The sequence below is a fragment of the Homarus americanus genome, unplaced genomic scaffold (genome assembly GCF_018991925.1).
Source record: "Homarus americanus isolate GMGI-L3 unplaced genomic scaffold, GMGI_Hamer_2.0 scaffold30535, whole genome shotgun sequence".
NCBI lineage: Eukaryota > Metazoa > Arthropoda > Malacostraca > Decapoda > Nephropidae > Homarus > Homarus americanus.
Window position 1 is genome coordinate 6,696,472 of NW_024732440.1, and position 16,145 is coordinate 6,712,616.

A 16,145-nucleotide genomic window follows, 5' to 3' on the forward strand; every position below is an offset into this window, starting at 1 on the left:
TTAGCGCTCTCCCCCTCTCTAATGGTTGCCTGTCTAACTGTCTATTTGTTTGTCTGTCAACCGTGTGTGTGTGTGTGTGTGTGTGTGTGTGTGTGTGTGTGTGTGTGCGTGCGTGACCCTTCTTTTCGCGTCTACGCCTTTTTGGAATCGTCATTATCCCACTCTCTCTTCCTTTCTACTCATTCTCCATTTCTCACATTTATCTTCCTTCCCTTTCACTTCTCCTTTTCTTCTTGCTCCTCCTATTTCTTCCTCTCTATTTCCTCCTCTTTCTAATCCCTTCACCACCACCTCTTCTTCTTATTGTACCCTTGTTCCCCTCTTTTTGTCCTCCTCTCCCAATTCTTCTTGTCCACCTCCCTCCCCTTCCTTCTCCAATTCTTCTTGTCCACCTCCTCCTACCTCCTTCACCTCCCTTCTCCTTATCCTCCTAGACTCCCAGGCCTCGTCCTGGGCAATAACAATGAATTTCGGCAAACGGTGTTGGGGAGAGCAACCTAAGTAAGATAACCATATTAATGGCCAGTCTCCCCACGATACATCCTTCCTCACCCCTCTCCCCACCTTTTCTTTCCTCCTCCTCACCTCTCCCTGACCCCCCTCTCCCTCCTCTACTCTCCTTCTCCTTTGCCTCTCCTCTCTTCCTCTTCCAGCCTTCTCTCCTTACCCTCCCTCTTCACCTCTCCGCGCCCTCCTTCTCTCGTTCTTCCTCCTTGCCCCTCCCCTCATCTTGTTCTTCCTCCTCTTGCCCTCCCTTGCCTTGCCCCTCTTCCTCGCCTCTCCCTTGCCCCTCCTCTTTCCAATCTTTTCCTCTTGCTTCTCCTCCTCTTACTCCTTCTTCTCTTGCCCCTCTTCCTCTTGGCCCCTCTTCCTCTCTTAACCTCTTCCCAATGTCTCTCTTCACTCACCTTCCCCTACCTCAACTCCCCGCCTCATCTTTCCTCCCCACTACACCTTTTCCCTCCCCAATATACATCTCCCCTTCCCCCACCAATCCTCCCCTCCATCACCCCACTCCACCTCTTCTCCCCCTCATAGCTATTACCAGAATCTTTTTCTCGCCACCTCTCGATAATTTGCTAATATCTCCCCACCGACACCTATCCATTATTCCCTGTTTATTCCCCTCGCTTCCTCCTCCCCAATTTACGATTTCTTTTTTTTGTGCTCTCTCTTTTCTCTCCTTTTACTCTTTTCTTTTCTGCTTTCTCTTTTATGTTTTCATTTTTGTTTTCTCTTTCTTCTTCTCCTTTATTTTTTCTGTATTTTTGTTTTTTAATTGTTCTCCTCTTTTCCCTCTTACTTTCTCTGGCTACCACACAATAGGGATTAGATATGGATTTATCCTATTACTCCTTTCATCTTACTTTCTCTTCATTCTATCTTTATCCACTATCCACTCATGTCCTTTCTCTCATATACCTTCCTTATACAGGTATTCCATTATTACTTTCTTTCTACTTCTTCTCTCTCTCTCTTGCTCTCCCTTACTTTCTTTTCTCCTACGCTTGTACACTGTCTTAGTTGCATTTTCTCCCTTTGTCACGTATTTACTACTTTCTCTTTACACTTTCTCCTTTTACTGCGCCTCTCCATTATTTTCTATTTCCTTCCTAAAATAAAACAAGGTTGGACATGATCTGCGTTGAAGTCAGTCAGTTTCTCATCTAGTTTCTCAATCAGTCTCTCAGTCAGTTAGTCAGTCAGTTATTCTCCCAGTCAGTCATTCCCTCCAGTCATGAAATAAATATCACGTATAATACATAACGTGTGACTCGGCGGACAGGTGAACGTGAGTGTGGCAGTATGTGTACACACCGAGTTCGCTGGGAAGACAAGAGAACAAATGCCAGTATTCTTGCTGACACCAACTGTAGTAGCATCGAGGCTACCATTGTCCATGAACAACTACGCTGGACTGGCCATGTTACCCGCATGGACGACAGTAGACTGCCAAAACAGCTACTTTACAGTCACCTAACGAACAGTAAACGTAACGCCGGCGGGCAATTGAAAAGGTATAAGAATAGTCTTAAGACAAACCTGAAAAAGTGCCAAGTCGACCCCCTCACCTGGGAGACGATTACTCCACATCGTAACGCTTGGAGGACCGCCACACGTGAAGGTGTCAATACTTTCGAGTTAGTTCGACTGCAAACCGAGGCAGACAAGCACCAACGTCGGGAAGACATTGCCACTGCCCCTCCCGCAATCGATGTTACCCCCCACATGTGCAACATCTGTGGACATCTCTGCCGGTCCAGTATCGGTCTCTTTAAGTCACCTTAAAACTCACCAATGAAGGTGACATCCCTAATAACTCATATCATTGTATCATAGCTGGATGATCGTCATACTCGATTCCGAGTGACAGCAAAGTAGTAGTAGTAGTACTTTGACGGGGCCAGTGTCATTCTCCACCACATCTTACCCCCACCTTTCCGCCACACCTCACCCCCCTCCACCACTGGATAATTAACCACTACTCCAACATGAAAGGTTAACTCCAGCCAGAGCAGGTGTGGGTGTTAACTTGTCCGCCACACACACACACGAGAGAGAGAGAGAGAGAGAGAATATCACTCACCCTCACCATCTCCCCTCCCTCACCATTCACACTACCTTCCTATACAGCCCCCCATTCATCACTATCATCCCTCCCCTACCTTTCATCACCACCTCCCTCCCTATTCTCCCATTTATCACTATCCTTCTTCCTACATACAGTATATCAACCTTTCCTTCCCCCCCCCACCTATCATCGCATACTGTACTATCTCTTCCCTTCCTGTCATTCTCTTCCATCTTCCTCCTATCCTCTCCCCTTTTCCTCCCATTCTCTTCTCTCTTCCACCTATCATTCTTCCTTTAATCCCCCACTACTCTCCCCTCCTACCCGTCTCTCCCCCCACTACTCTCCCCTCCCTCTTTTCTCTCCCCTAAATATCATACAACTTTACCTCCCCATTAATTTTCAAAGCACCATTAATCTCTTCCCTTATTGCCTCCTTAATGGCCATATTACCCATTACATAATAATTCCCCTAAATTATACAAAAAATATCCCTGCTACAAACCCATTATATAATTCCCTAAATTCAAAAAAAAATCCTGCCATATTTTATTTATTAAACTATACACTAATTATATGCTGAATTATATAGCTAAAAAAGATATATAATTTCCTACGATATCAACCTGAGACCTATTGACCATGGGTATATTATCCATAGCTTGTATGCCATGGTATATATTAATTATGCATTCTTGTTATTCTGGTCATATTAGAAGTGGATTTGTTTATCAGTCACCAGATACCTGTACAGACTCGAAAATAAACCAAAAAATACAGTAATCGTTTATCATTCTTATAAGAAATTCGTTAACTGGTGTCTTTATTATTCGTTTTATAACAAAGGTTACATTACAAAGGGTTAGTTAATCTTATCGATATTATCCTGGAGTTGGTTAAATTAACGGCATTATCCAAGATTCTTTAAACAAAACTATACAATCCAGAATCGTTAACTACGGCAATATTATCTGAGATTCGTTAATCATAATCATATTGACCAATTCATAGTTATATCAATAATGCTTCGTTAATTCCATCGTAATATGGTTTTCTGAATTCGTTAATCACACTCTTAATGCCCAGAATTTGTTAATTAACGCAGCAGTATCCAGGAATCGTTAGTTGCAGTTAAGAATGGCTATATATTTAAGTTCTCGTTAGCACTACTATATTATACATCTCGTTAAGTATAGCCAAATTATCTAAGATCTTGTTAAGCACGGCTATATTATCTAGGATCTCGTTAAGTATAGCCATATTATGTAAGATCTCGTTAAGCACGGCTATATTATCTAGGATCTCGTTAAGTATAGCCATATTATGTAAGATCTCGTTAAGCAAGGCTATATTATATCACTTCGTTAAGAATAGCCATAATGTGTAAGTTCTCACGGCTATATCATCCACACACTTGTCCACTAAACGTTTAATATCCTCGAGGTCGTTAATATTTGGTTTGGTATCCGTTAACAGTGGCTCAGGTACCCGTTAATTGATCCTTCTGTATCCGTTAACAGTAGCTCAGGTATCTGTTACGTGATACTTTGTGTCTGTTAGTAGCAGCTCTAGAATCCGTTAACAGAGGCTCCGGTACCCGTTAATACCATTACGACAATAAACGGCCTAACTGGAACTGTTCTTCATTCCAATTTCCTGCTAACGTTCATGGGCTCATTCCTACTGTTCCTGGCATCATTCCTACTGTTCCTGGCATCATTTCTACTGTTCCGGCATCATTTCTACTGTTCCTGGCATCATTTCTACAGTTCCTGGCATCATTCCCACAAAGGCTCCTGGCGTAACTCCTAGTAATGTTCCTAGCATTATTTCCACTATAATCCAGGGCCTCATTCCTCTTATATTCCTGATTTCAATCCCAGTTTCATTTCCTGTCGAATTCCTATTGTGCGTCTGCCATAATTTCAATCGGTGTTCTTTCCATCATTCCCACTAATGTTCCTGCCATCATTCCCACCTTCGTTTCTGCCATCATTTTCACCACCAAACTACCATCATTCCCACCCAAGTTCCTGTGATCATTCCCACTTTCCTTCCTGCCACCAATCCTGTCATGATTCCCACCCACGTTCCCACCACCATTCCCACCACTACCCCTGCCACCAATCCCACCAGTGTCTCTCCTCCTAAATAAATTCTCACCTGTGGCCAGCAACTCTCATAACAGAATCTGCATATGAGTCCATTTTTTCACGACTAAAAATAACACGCCCTCGATGACTCCCGATTCACCGCCGTTCTCGCTGTTTTTTAAGAACTCGCTAAATTCAGCAAAAAAAAAAGTAGCGGCCGGGTAGCGCGTTATAACTCGGCCTCAGGAAGTATATTAAAAGCCAAGCTAAGTCTGCCGCCGCTACCGTGTTGTATATTAAAATGTGGCCCATGAAAAATGGTGGAGGTAGACTACAGGAGAGGGGCACATACATACATACATACATACATACATACATACATACATACATACATACATACATACATACATACATACATACATACATACATACATACATACATACATACATACATACATTACATACATACATACATATATTTCCTAGATGTTAACATGACACTTTTTAGTCATCAATAGGACACGGCGACCACACTAACACGGTGACCACACTAACACGGTGACCACACTAACACGGTGACCACACTAACTCGGTGACCACACTAACACGGTGACCACACTAACACGGTGACCACACTAACTCGGTGACCACACTAACACGGTGACCACACTAACACGGTGACCACACTAACACGGTGACCACACTAACACGGTGACCACACTAACACGGTGACCACACTAACTCGGTGACCACACTAACTAATTTGACCACACTAACTAGGTGACCACACTATCGGTGACCACACTAACTCGGTGACCACACTAACACGGTGACCACACTAACACGGTGACCACACTAACTCGGTGACCACACTAACTCGGTGACCACACTAACACGGCCACACTAACTCAGTGACCACGCACTAACACGGTGACCACACTAACTCGGTGACCACACTAACTCGGTGACCACACTAACACGGTGACCACACTAACACGGTGACCACACTAACACGGTGACCACACATTCTAAATTCGTCCAGTGCCGCGGAACAATGAACAAGGGAGACCAGCAAAAGGAAGAACTCGAGTACCGAAAATTACCGCTGTGTTGTGTCGGTCGGCCCAAACTTTCTAGACTTGACGGGGGTTAAGGGGGAGGGGTTAAGGGGGAGGGGTTAAGGGGGAGGGGTTAAGGGGGAGGGGTTAAAGGGGAGGGGTTAAAGGGGGAGGGTTTCATAATCTTCTTAGTGTTCGTTAAAAGAAACATCGTTATATCAGCGATACTTGATCACGAATTCTAAGGAAAGTTTTCGTCTGCTTCCGGCATAACAGTACTGTATGTACCTCGCTCCCACCGCCGCCTTATTTCCTTCGCCCGAGTGATTATTATTTTTCTTACTCCGATAATTCCACAATTAACCAAAGACAAACAAACCAACATAATTATCATTAACTCACAAATTATCAAAATATAATTAAACCAATAACTCGACTCATTAATAAACTAACTAAACTTCGATCAAATTATTGTCTACAAACTACACTAGAGTGAAATTAAGTGTCCTAAATAGTTCCCATAACGTCAAAATAAGCAAATTCCTATTAATCCACCAATAAAGTCTAATTCAGAGCTTCAGTCCTCGTAAAACACTTGACCAAAACACTTGATTGCGTTCGACAAATCAACCTTTCGACTCAATAATCACACACACCTACAAAACAAGCACACAGGCCTACAAGACAATCACATAGATACAAAACAAACACAGATACAAAACAATCACACAGAGATGCAAAACAATCACTCAGACCTACAAAACAATCACACACACCTAAAAATAATCACACAGACCAACAATACAATCACACAGACCTACAAAACAATCATTAATTTCTACTTCTCTTATTCCTCATTCTACAATCCGTCAAGAGAAATGTCACCTGCTCTTAATAACAAACCTCTGGAGTCAAATGAATTATGTCTAATAAAAAAAATTCGGTATGAACTTTTTGAGCGTCGGCGGCCACACCTGTGTCATGTGCGAGGTACTGTACTGAAGACGTTGTGTCAGTACCTGTCGTTCACAGCAGCACGACACTACCTCGTCAGTAGGCCTATTATTCCTCAACATGGTGTCATCAAAAAACACATTCAAAATACAAAGAACATGAAATAAAGTAGAATAAAAAGACAAATAACATGAAATAAAGATTAATAAAAGAAATATACCAACAACAGCAGGTAGGTAGGTAAACAATGACGTCATCCAGAACCTGCTCAGCGTTAGCTACTTACATCGGCAGGATTCGGGGAATTAAGTTGTTGGCACAAATCGTTGCTGGGAAGCGGATGGATCTATTTACTGTTATTGTGCAGGAATTAGTAAGCTCTATCAACACCTGGTGGCTGTTGACAACTGTCCTCATTCCCAGGTAACAATAATTAACAGTTTTCTACCACTGGAAATGTGTTAAAATAAATTGAATTCTGGTTGAAAGGATCCAGTAATTGTGTCTCTCGTGGAGATTAGTAGGAATTAGCTGGCAGTTGTGAATGTCTCCTGAGAATTTTTTTTAATAATATAATTATTAATATTTCTGTGATTCCAAAAAAAAAAAATAAAATAAAAAAAGTAAAATTATTTGTGGTTCATTAATGCATTTGGTTGTGTATGTTGTGATTTGTGGGTTAGACGATAGTTCTTTGGCTGTAAGTGAGCTCCAAAGAGTACAGGTATTTTGTTGTTAAGGAATACAGATAAAACACATTCACCTTGGCTGCCATGGGAGCAGTGACACAGTAGGTTAGCGTCTCAGTACATGTTTCGTGACTCCTGGTGGTAATACTCCTTGCTTGATACAAAGAAAGAAAGAAAATCCTTCACCTGGTATTTCTTGTCTGTTAGGAAGTGTAATTTACTGTGGTAGAGTAAAAAAAATTGTCTCACCTGTGTTGTTCTCTTGGTAAGCTTGAAAAAAAAGAAGACAAGGTTCCAATTCTAGCTTTAGAAAAAATACAGATTTCTATCATCAGCAAAAAATAGGACTGTAAAAATATCCATAAAAAATATTGTTCAATTTAGTTGGCATTTAAGGGATTTATTATCATTCAGTTATTTAGTTAGGTAATCAGATCATTAAAATACAATAAATACATGGCAACTATACTTGTTTTTTATTGTTTTTTAAGGAGATTTAGATTAATAACATGCAAAAGGTGATGATAATCTGGAGACATGCGGAAACTGACACACAAGTGCGACAAAATATGATGGTTGCCCTAAACTTTACGTCTAGGCAGCAATAAACCTCTTGTTTAGAGATCAAAATTGAAAAAAAAATATATATATAATACAAAAATAAATAACTAAAACTATAATAACTTGTCCGTCTCCTAAAATGTTAAGGATACACGTTATTGTTGTCATTGTCACCAGAATCACAAATATGTTCACGTAGATGATGGTTCAATAGGTCAGGTTGTTGTACAGTAAATTGATGGCATTCATGCCTAGTGAAGGTTTGGTGTTCAAATATAAAGGAGGCAAGGTGGGGGGGTGGTGGGGTAAGGGGTGGGGGCGGGCGGGCGGGCGAAAGTAAGGGCAAGTGGAGAGAGTAGGGCGATAAGTTGCAGGCAGGTGGCAGGGAACGGGTGTGGAGAGGGCAGGGCAAGACGGGTCGGGCAAGGGGCGAGGCGGATATGGAGTGCTGTGTGGGGGTACTAAGATTAATTTCCTGGGTCTCAAGTCTTCACCAGTCCACTTGAGACCAAAACCCATCTACTCTGAAGGCAAGAAGACTTAAGGTTAACTTGGGGGGGATGAAAGGGTGACCATGGAGACCATCTGTTATAAGGTGCAATAATAATAGTAATTAACGGGTTATTGACCAGTTTCATTGTATGTATGCGTGTGGTGTGGTGTGTGTGTGCTGGTGCTTTATCTACTAACAATGCGTCTTTGTCAGAATTCGACCTCAAAACTTACACAAACTCCCAGGCCAGTTCCCTTATCGCCCGCTCAAGATATCCAAACAATGTTATTTAAGATTCTAACACCTATAACTAGCAAATGGTCTCATTTCTTTAACTAATGACAAAATAAACTACAGTCGTTAAACATTTCAAGTTTTAGAACAACATCCATTTCAAGGATTAAATATAAGCATGAGGAATATACTGTAGAATTAAACCCACTTAATCTAGGTTCAAGTAAATCATTGTGACTAGTATGAAGCAACACTCCCCTCACGACCCACCAACGACGGTAATTCCGCCCCAAAATAGGCAGCACTCAGGAGAGGCGGCCCGACAAACAATAGAAATAAGCAGGGAGTGTGGGAGGAGAGGAGCGGCGGTGGATGTTGATGGGACAATATCGGAGTGTCAGCGGGGGATTACCTGGAGGGGACCTAACACCATAAGACACTGCCGCCACTACCCATCATCACAGGGGCGCGGGCGAGCCTCCCTCCGTCCCTCCAGCAACGCCTGCACAACACTCCCTCCTACCCCCACGCCTCAAACTTGTCAAAGGTGCGTTGTGGGATAATGAATAATATAATAAACATTTACAAAAGCCGATGAGCACTAAATCAAAACGTTGGAAGAAGATAAAAAACACAAAAGTGATAGAGGAACAGTTATTCCAGGGTCACTGTCAACACACATTCTCACCTAATATGGGAACCAACATTTGCCTGGGGAATATTTTGTGACGATCATGGCCAAGGGATAGAGTGTGGACATGTAGCTCAAATGGTGGGTAATAGTTGAGCCGAAACCTACTATTGGGCTGCTGCTGGAAGTGATCTAAGGTGTTGATGGTTGTGATGTACACCCACTACCTCACCTGTGTCTCCCCTCCCCTCCCCTCCCCTGCTGCGGCCGCCACCTTCCCCAGGTAAGGTATAATTCTTCACTACACTATACTACCTGGGTTGATTAGTATCGAGGATTGAATACAATATTACTTACAAATGCTTATCACAACTTCGATACATCAATAAAGCACCAGAGATCTAACATAACATTCATTCAGTCGACGCACCCCAGTCGGTACAAAGAAGCGCTGAGATTCTCGTAAAATAAAAGCGACAACTTGGGCAGTCAATATGTGACAACAGCGAGGTCCCTACGGTACTATACTAGAGGCCTCACCAGAGATCCATTCAAATTTATCCCAATATTGTGAGGCCGCCGTGTGAACGTCTCCAGTCTCCCAGTCTGTCACCACGACAAGACAGTGTTGCGCGTGAAGGTTAATAAAACAAGGCACCATTATAGTCTAGCTCATACACGATACAGACACAGACACAGTTCCACACAAAGGCGTACACACACACACAGACAGACAGACAGACGCACACAAAAAAAGAACACACTTTTATTTACAATCCATTATACACTTTACTGCACCACCACCACAACACTGTTATCACTCTCCTCCTCCCCCCCACTTCATTTCCTCCTTCAGACACCCATAAACTCCTACTGACCTTTCTCGACCTATGCTCCCCCACCCTTCCTCACCTCATAAGGCCTTTCACCCAGGTTCACCCCCTGCCCCCCCTCTCACGACCTCCGTTCATCCCCTACCAACAGGCTAAGAAACAATCACCCTCCTTATTATTAGGGCCATTAGCCTGGCCAGCAGCAATATCCCATGATTCACGGTCAAGGCTACTAGCCTCCCGTACCACCATTACGGCAATTAGTGCCAATTTGGGTCGTTTGGGGTCATTTAGGTGGTTAGACGAGATGTTGGGGATGGGGGGAGGAGGTGAGGAGATAGGGAGAGGGCACGAGTGAAGCTGGCGAAGGCAACAGTTAATGTGAGTGGAGTGTAGTTGAGGCGACCCCCACACACACCCTCCCTCCCACGAACACCATAAGGTACAACTATTTTAGAGGTACAGCAGCTGGTAAGGCAGGAACTCCCACACGAATGGATATAAAGGAAGAATGCATCGGAGACACACACACACACACACACACACACACACACACACACACACACACACACACACACACACACACACACACACACACACACACACACGGGTCACCTCCTGCCTGTTCCCTCGCATAATAACGTGATGGAGTAGATAATAAGGACAGTGGGAGGGCGAGAAGATTTGTGCCATATTAGTAAGACGATGCCATATGTGATATAAGGTGAGGCGAGGGACAGAGACAGTGGATCAATAAACAACAAAGGAGGGAGAGTGATGGAGGAGACAGGAGGGAGGAGAGGAGGGAGAGTGATGGAGGAGAGGGAGGAGAAGGAGGGAGAGGAGAACAGGAGAGGAGAGGAGGGAGGAGAGGGAGGAGAGGAGGGATGGAGGAGAGGAGAGGACAGGAGGGAGAGTGGTGAGGAGGAGAGAGTGGAGGAGACAGGAGGGAGAGTGATGGAGGAGAGGAGAACAGGAGGAGAGTGATGGAGGAGAGAGAACAGGAGGAGAGTGATGGAGAGAGGAGAGAGAACAGAGGAGAGGTGAGAACAGGAGGAGATGATGGAGGAGGAGAACAGGAGCAGGGAGGGAGAAGGAGAGGAGAGGAGGAGAGGAGAATGATGAGAGGAGAACAGGAGGGAGAGTGATGGAGGAGAGTGATGATGGAGAGGAGAGGGAGGAGAATGAGAGGAGAGGATGGAGAGGGAGGGAGAGGAGGAGAGTGATGGAGGAGAGGGAGGAGGAGAGGAGAGTGATGGAGAGAGGAGGAAGAGGAGGGAGAGTGATGGAGGAGGGAGAACAGGAGGGAGAGTGAGGAGAAGAGGAGAGGAGAGCAGGAGGAGAGTGATGAAGGAGAGGAGAGGAGAGGAGGGAGAAAGATGGAGGAGAGGAGAACAGGAGGAGAGTGATGGAGGAGGAGGAGAGAGGAGGGAGAGTGATGGAGGAGAGTGATGAAGGAGAGGAGAGACAGATGGAGGAGGAGAGAGTGGGAAGAGGGAGAAGGGAGAGGAGAGGAGGGGAGAGGAGGGAGGAGGAGAGGAGAACAGGAGGAGGAGAGGATGGAGGAGAGGAGAACAGGAGGAGAGGATGAAGGAGAGGAGAACAGGAGGAGGGAGAAGGAGGAGGAGAGTGGAGAGGAGAACAGGGAGAGAGTGATGGAGGAGAGAGAGGAGAACAGGAGGAGAGTGATGGGAGGGAGAGGAGGAGAGTGATGGAGGAGAGGAGAGGACAGGAGGAGAGTGGAGAGAGGAGAACAGAGAACATGAGCATATAGATAGAGGTGAGCTTTTGTCAGTAGCGAAGATACAGAGAGGCTCAGGTGTAAGGAGGAGGAGGGGAGGAGAGGAGGTGAGGAGGGGAGGAGGGAGAGGGAGGAGGAGAGGAGGAGGAGGAGGGAGGAGGGAGAGGAGGAGAGGGGAGGAGGACGAGGGAGAAGAGAGGAGGAGGACGAGGAGGAGGAGGGAGGTAGTGTGTTTACCATTGGCCCCTCACAACCTCCCTGGCCCCTCACATCCTTCCTGGCCTTCACCCTCCCCCCTCAGCCCTCACAACCTCCCTGGCCTCTCACATTCCTGGGGCCCTTCACAACCTCCTGGCCCTGGCCCCTCACTACCTCCTGGCCCTCAGCCCCTCACAACCTCCCCCCTCAGGCCTCACAACCCCTCCCTGGCCCCTCACAACCTCCCTGGCCCCTCACTACCTCCACTCACACCTCCCTGGCCCCTCACTACCTCCCTGGGCCCACTCACTCCCTGGCTCCCTCACCCTGGCCCCTCACCCTCCTGGCCTCACTACTCCCTGGCCCTCACAACCTCCCTGGCCCCTCACACCTCCCTGGCCCCTCACTACAACCTCCCCTGGCCCCTCACTACAACTCCCTGGCCCCTCACTACCTCCCTGGCCCCTCACTACCTCCCCTGGCCTCACCCTCCACTCACATGCTCAACAACACACACACACACACACACACACATTATTATTATTATTATTATTACACACACACACTAGTATGCAGTGTCAGTCTGTCTTTACATGTATACATACACCCGTCATTTACACACCAATACAGCCTGTTTACATAAGTGTCCTTCACATGTATACACTAACCCGACATGTACACACTAACCCGACACGTACACATGTATTTCCGTAACTTTTGCACAAACTCGTAACTACCATGAATAAAATAAGTGATAATAGGCTAACTACTACTACTACTTACAAAAGCACCTTTCAAACTCGTGTGCTGGTACATATTTAAGTATAAGTGTTAAGTAGGCATGCGTGAAGCAAGTACAGGAAGCACTGACAAAGACAAAAGCTAATACATGATCAAGTAAACAAGAACAAACAAGCAGAAAACAAACACAAAAACACTTAATAACCAGTTTATTAAATTTTCGATGCACAATGCACGCAAATGAAGCAACATTTATATAATAATTTAACTAATGCACAATTTATGAGTAGTACATTAACTCGTGCATATTTTATACAACACAACGTCTGGTGCAACATTCATGCATCATACAACGACTACTGCAACATTCTCACAATACAATGATTGCTGCAACAGTACTATACACAAGCAACAACTGGTCCAATATTCATTGATAATACAACTGGTGATACATCCATGTACAGTCTCGTTCAAGATTCTTCGAACACTGCTGGAGACAGCTGGCAACTCAAGGCCGTTTGTTTACTATTGTACGTAGTTTAATATAATACGAAACAACAAAGCCCAACTAGTAAATTAAGCAACGGGGAACTAAGTAACCAATCACTTTTACATTTATTCATAAATTTTACTCCGTACTATAGTAAATAAACGGCCTTGAGTTGCCAGCTGCCACCAGCAGTGTTCGAAGAATCTTGAACGAGACTGTACATTATACAACAGAAACTACAATAATACACAATACAACAACAAATTAGTATACACAAGAACAACAGGTTATACATTCATACACATATATACCAACAGGTTATACAATGATATACGATACATTAAAAAAATACAGAAAATACAACTGCCTACGACAAACCTCCGCCATGCTTAGTGTTACATGGTACCCCCTCTCTTCACCTGGCATCCTCCCCCACTCCACCTAGTATCCTCCCCCTCTCCCCACTCAACCTAGTATCCTCCCCCTCTCCCCACTTCACCTAGTATCCTCCATCTCTCTTCACTTAATATCCCCCTCTCCCCACTTCACCTAGTATCCTCCATCTCTCTTCACTTAATATCCCCCTCTTCACCTGGTATTCTCACCCCTCTCCCACCCTACCCCTCCCTCTCCCACTCCACCCAGTATCCCCCCTCCCACTCCACCCAGTATCATCCTCCCCACCCACACCCACCTAGCATCCTCCCTCTCCACACACTCCACCTAGTATCCCCCCTCTCCCCCACTCCACCTAGTATCCTCCCTCTCCCTCTCCCCACTCCACCTAGTATCCCACCTCTCCCCTCCACCTAGTATCCTCCCCTCTCCCACTCCACCTAGTATCCTCCCCCACTCCACCTCCACCCAGTATCCTCCCCTCTCCCCACTCCACCTGGTATCCTCCCTCCCCACTCCACCTGTAGCCCCCCTCTCCCCACTCCACCTGTATCCTCCCTCTCCCCCCACTCCACACTCCACCTAGTATCCTCCCTCTCCCCCTCCACTAGTATCCTCCCCCTCCCCACTCCACCTAGTCCCTCCCCCACCCACATCCACCCAGTATCCTCCCCTCCCCACTCCACCTGGTCCTACTCCACCTAGTAGCCTCCTCCCTCTCCCCCACTCCACCTAGTATCCTCCCCTCTCCCCACTCCACACACCTCCTCACCCAGTATCCTCCCCACTCCACACTCCACCTAGTATCCTCCCCCCTCCTCCCCTAGTATCTCCCCTCCCCCACTCCACCTAGTAGCCTCCCTCTCCCCACTCCACCCTAGTATCCTCCCCACTCCACACTCCACCTAGTATCCTCCCCTCCAAACGCTAGGTATTAAACCGACCTTTCCATTAATGACACTAATATCACCTGACCTGTGAAAATACCGCCACCAAGCCGAGTAAATACCTGACCTTTTAAATTCCCGATCGTTAAATTGTTATTCCCAAACCTATACCGGCGGCCATGATACATTCTATCACTATCTTGCCCCCATATTATGTGGTCTTACGCTTAATATTTCAAGATCATTAACCATTAAGTGTACTAATGTATTAATGATGGCCTCGCATTCCTTAGGTCATTAAACATTAACCACCACTAAGTTATAACTAATGGCCTTTAATTCAAGATCATTAATCAGTATGCGGCAATACACTAATCTTTATATAATGGCCTTATATTCCCAAGATCATTAAATCCAGGTCATGAGCTTCAAATCCTAGAGCTTAAATCCACAGGCCCTCTAAATCCGGATATAAATAAAGGGGGGAGGCAGGGAACAGCAGCAGCTCCCCCACCCCCAACCACCACTCCATCCCACCTCCCGGCCACAACTAACTCCTCCCTCACCCACCAACACCCACGGATATAATTTGCATTGTTGGAATTCGTTTCAGAAGATGCAAGATGGCGCATCGAGAGTACGAGACGCCTATATCCACCGATCCCACCAACTCCTTCTCCTTCTTCCCGACCAAGTGCCATTCCCCCCAAGTTCCCCAATTCCTCTTCCTCCGATTTGTATTTTGACTTATGAACAATTTCATCATGATTTTCTTTATGTTGTGACTTCGGTCTACGTCACGTTTGCTACACATGTTGGACGATGAAATAAGAATGATGAATTATTAGTGAAGTTTGGATGAGCGATAATTGTTAACATGAGATCTGGCTGTTGATGGCAAGACCACACCTAAGACACATACACTTGTACCTCGTGAGAAATGATGAGGCATACTACAGAAACATAATGGGAGGGAATAGTTCTCGTACACACACCAGCCCTCCCACTTTACCCCCCGCCCTCCCCCGCCCTCCCCCTCTCCTCCACAAGTCCCTTAAGACAGAGTGCGGGCGATACAGAAGTTCAATTAGACAAGTTAGGACAGGTGGTTCCTGGCAGCCTCGAGCACATTATACGGGTGCCAGGGGTCCTCAGCCCTCAACTGTTGTCTTGTAAACTCACGCTTCTGCAACAAGTTCAACACTCCCAATGCCCCCAGAGCCCGGAGACTGGTAGAATGGTAAGGGGTGGGGAGGGGGGAGGGTGGGAATGGGAGAGTCAGATTTGCGGAAGGAGGAGGGCAGGGGGAGTCAGAATGGCAGGGGGGGGAGAAGGGGGAAAGGGAGTCAGAATGGCGAAAGGGGGGCAGGGGGGGCGAGAATGGTGGAGAAGGAGGGGAAGAGAAACAGGGAATGGGAATTGGGGACAGGGTGGCAAGAAGAGGGGAGGGGGGGGAGTGAGTAAGTGGAAGGAAGGGAGAATGGGAATAGGGAAGGGAAACAGAGAGTGGTGTGAAGGAGGAGATGGGATGGAAGTAAGAACAGCAAGAGGAAGATGAGAAGGAGGAGGAAGAG

At 45.7% G+C, this 16,145-nt stretch overlaps 1 protein-coding gene across 2 annotated transcripts in view; it reads right to left on the reverse strand.

The window, feature by feature from the left end:
• LOC121868794 (CUGBP Elav-like family member 4) overlaps positions 1–7,633 on the reverse strand; it is a 227,719-nt gene extending 220,086 nt beyond the window's left edge. For both annotated transcript variants that reach the window (XM_042369731.1, XM_042369717.1), the window contains exon 1: positions 7,616–7,633. The gene's annotated coding sequence lies outside the window, so the exon portion shown is untranslated. The remainder of the gene's footprint in view (positions 1–7,615) is intronic.
• Between the last annotated feature and the right edge of the window lie 8,512 nt (positions 7,634–16,145).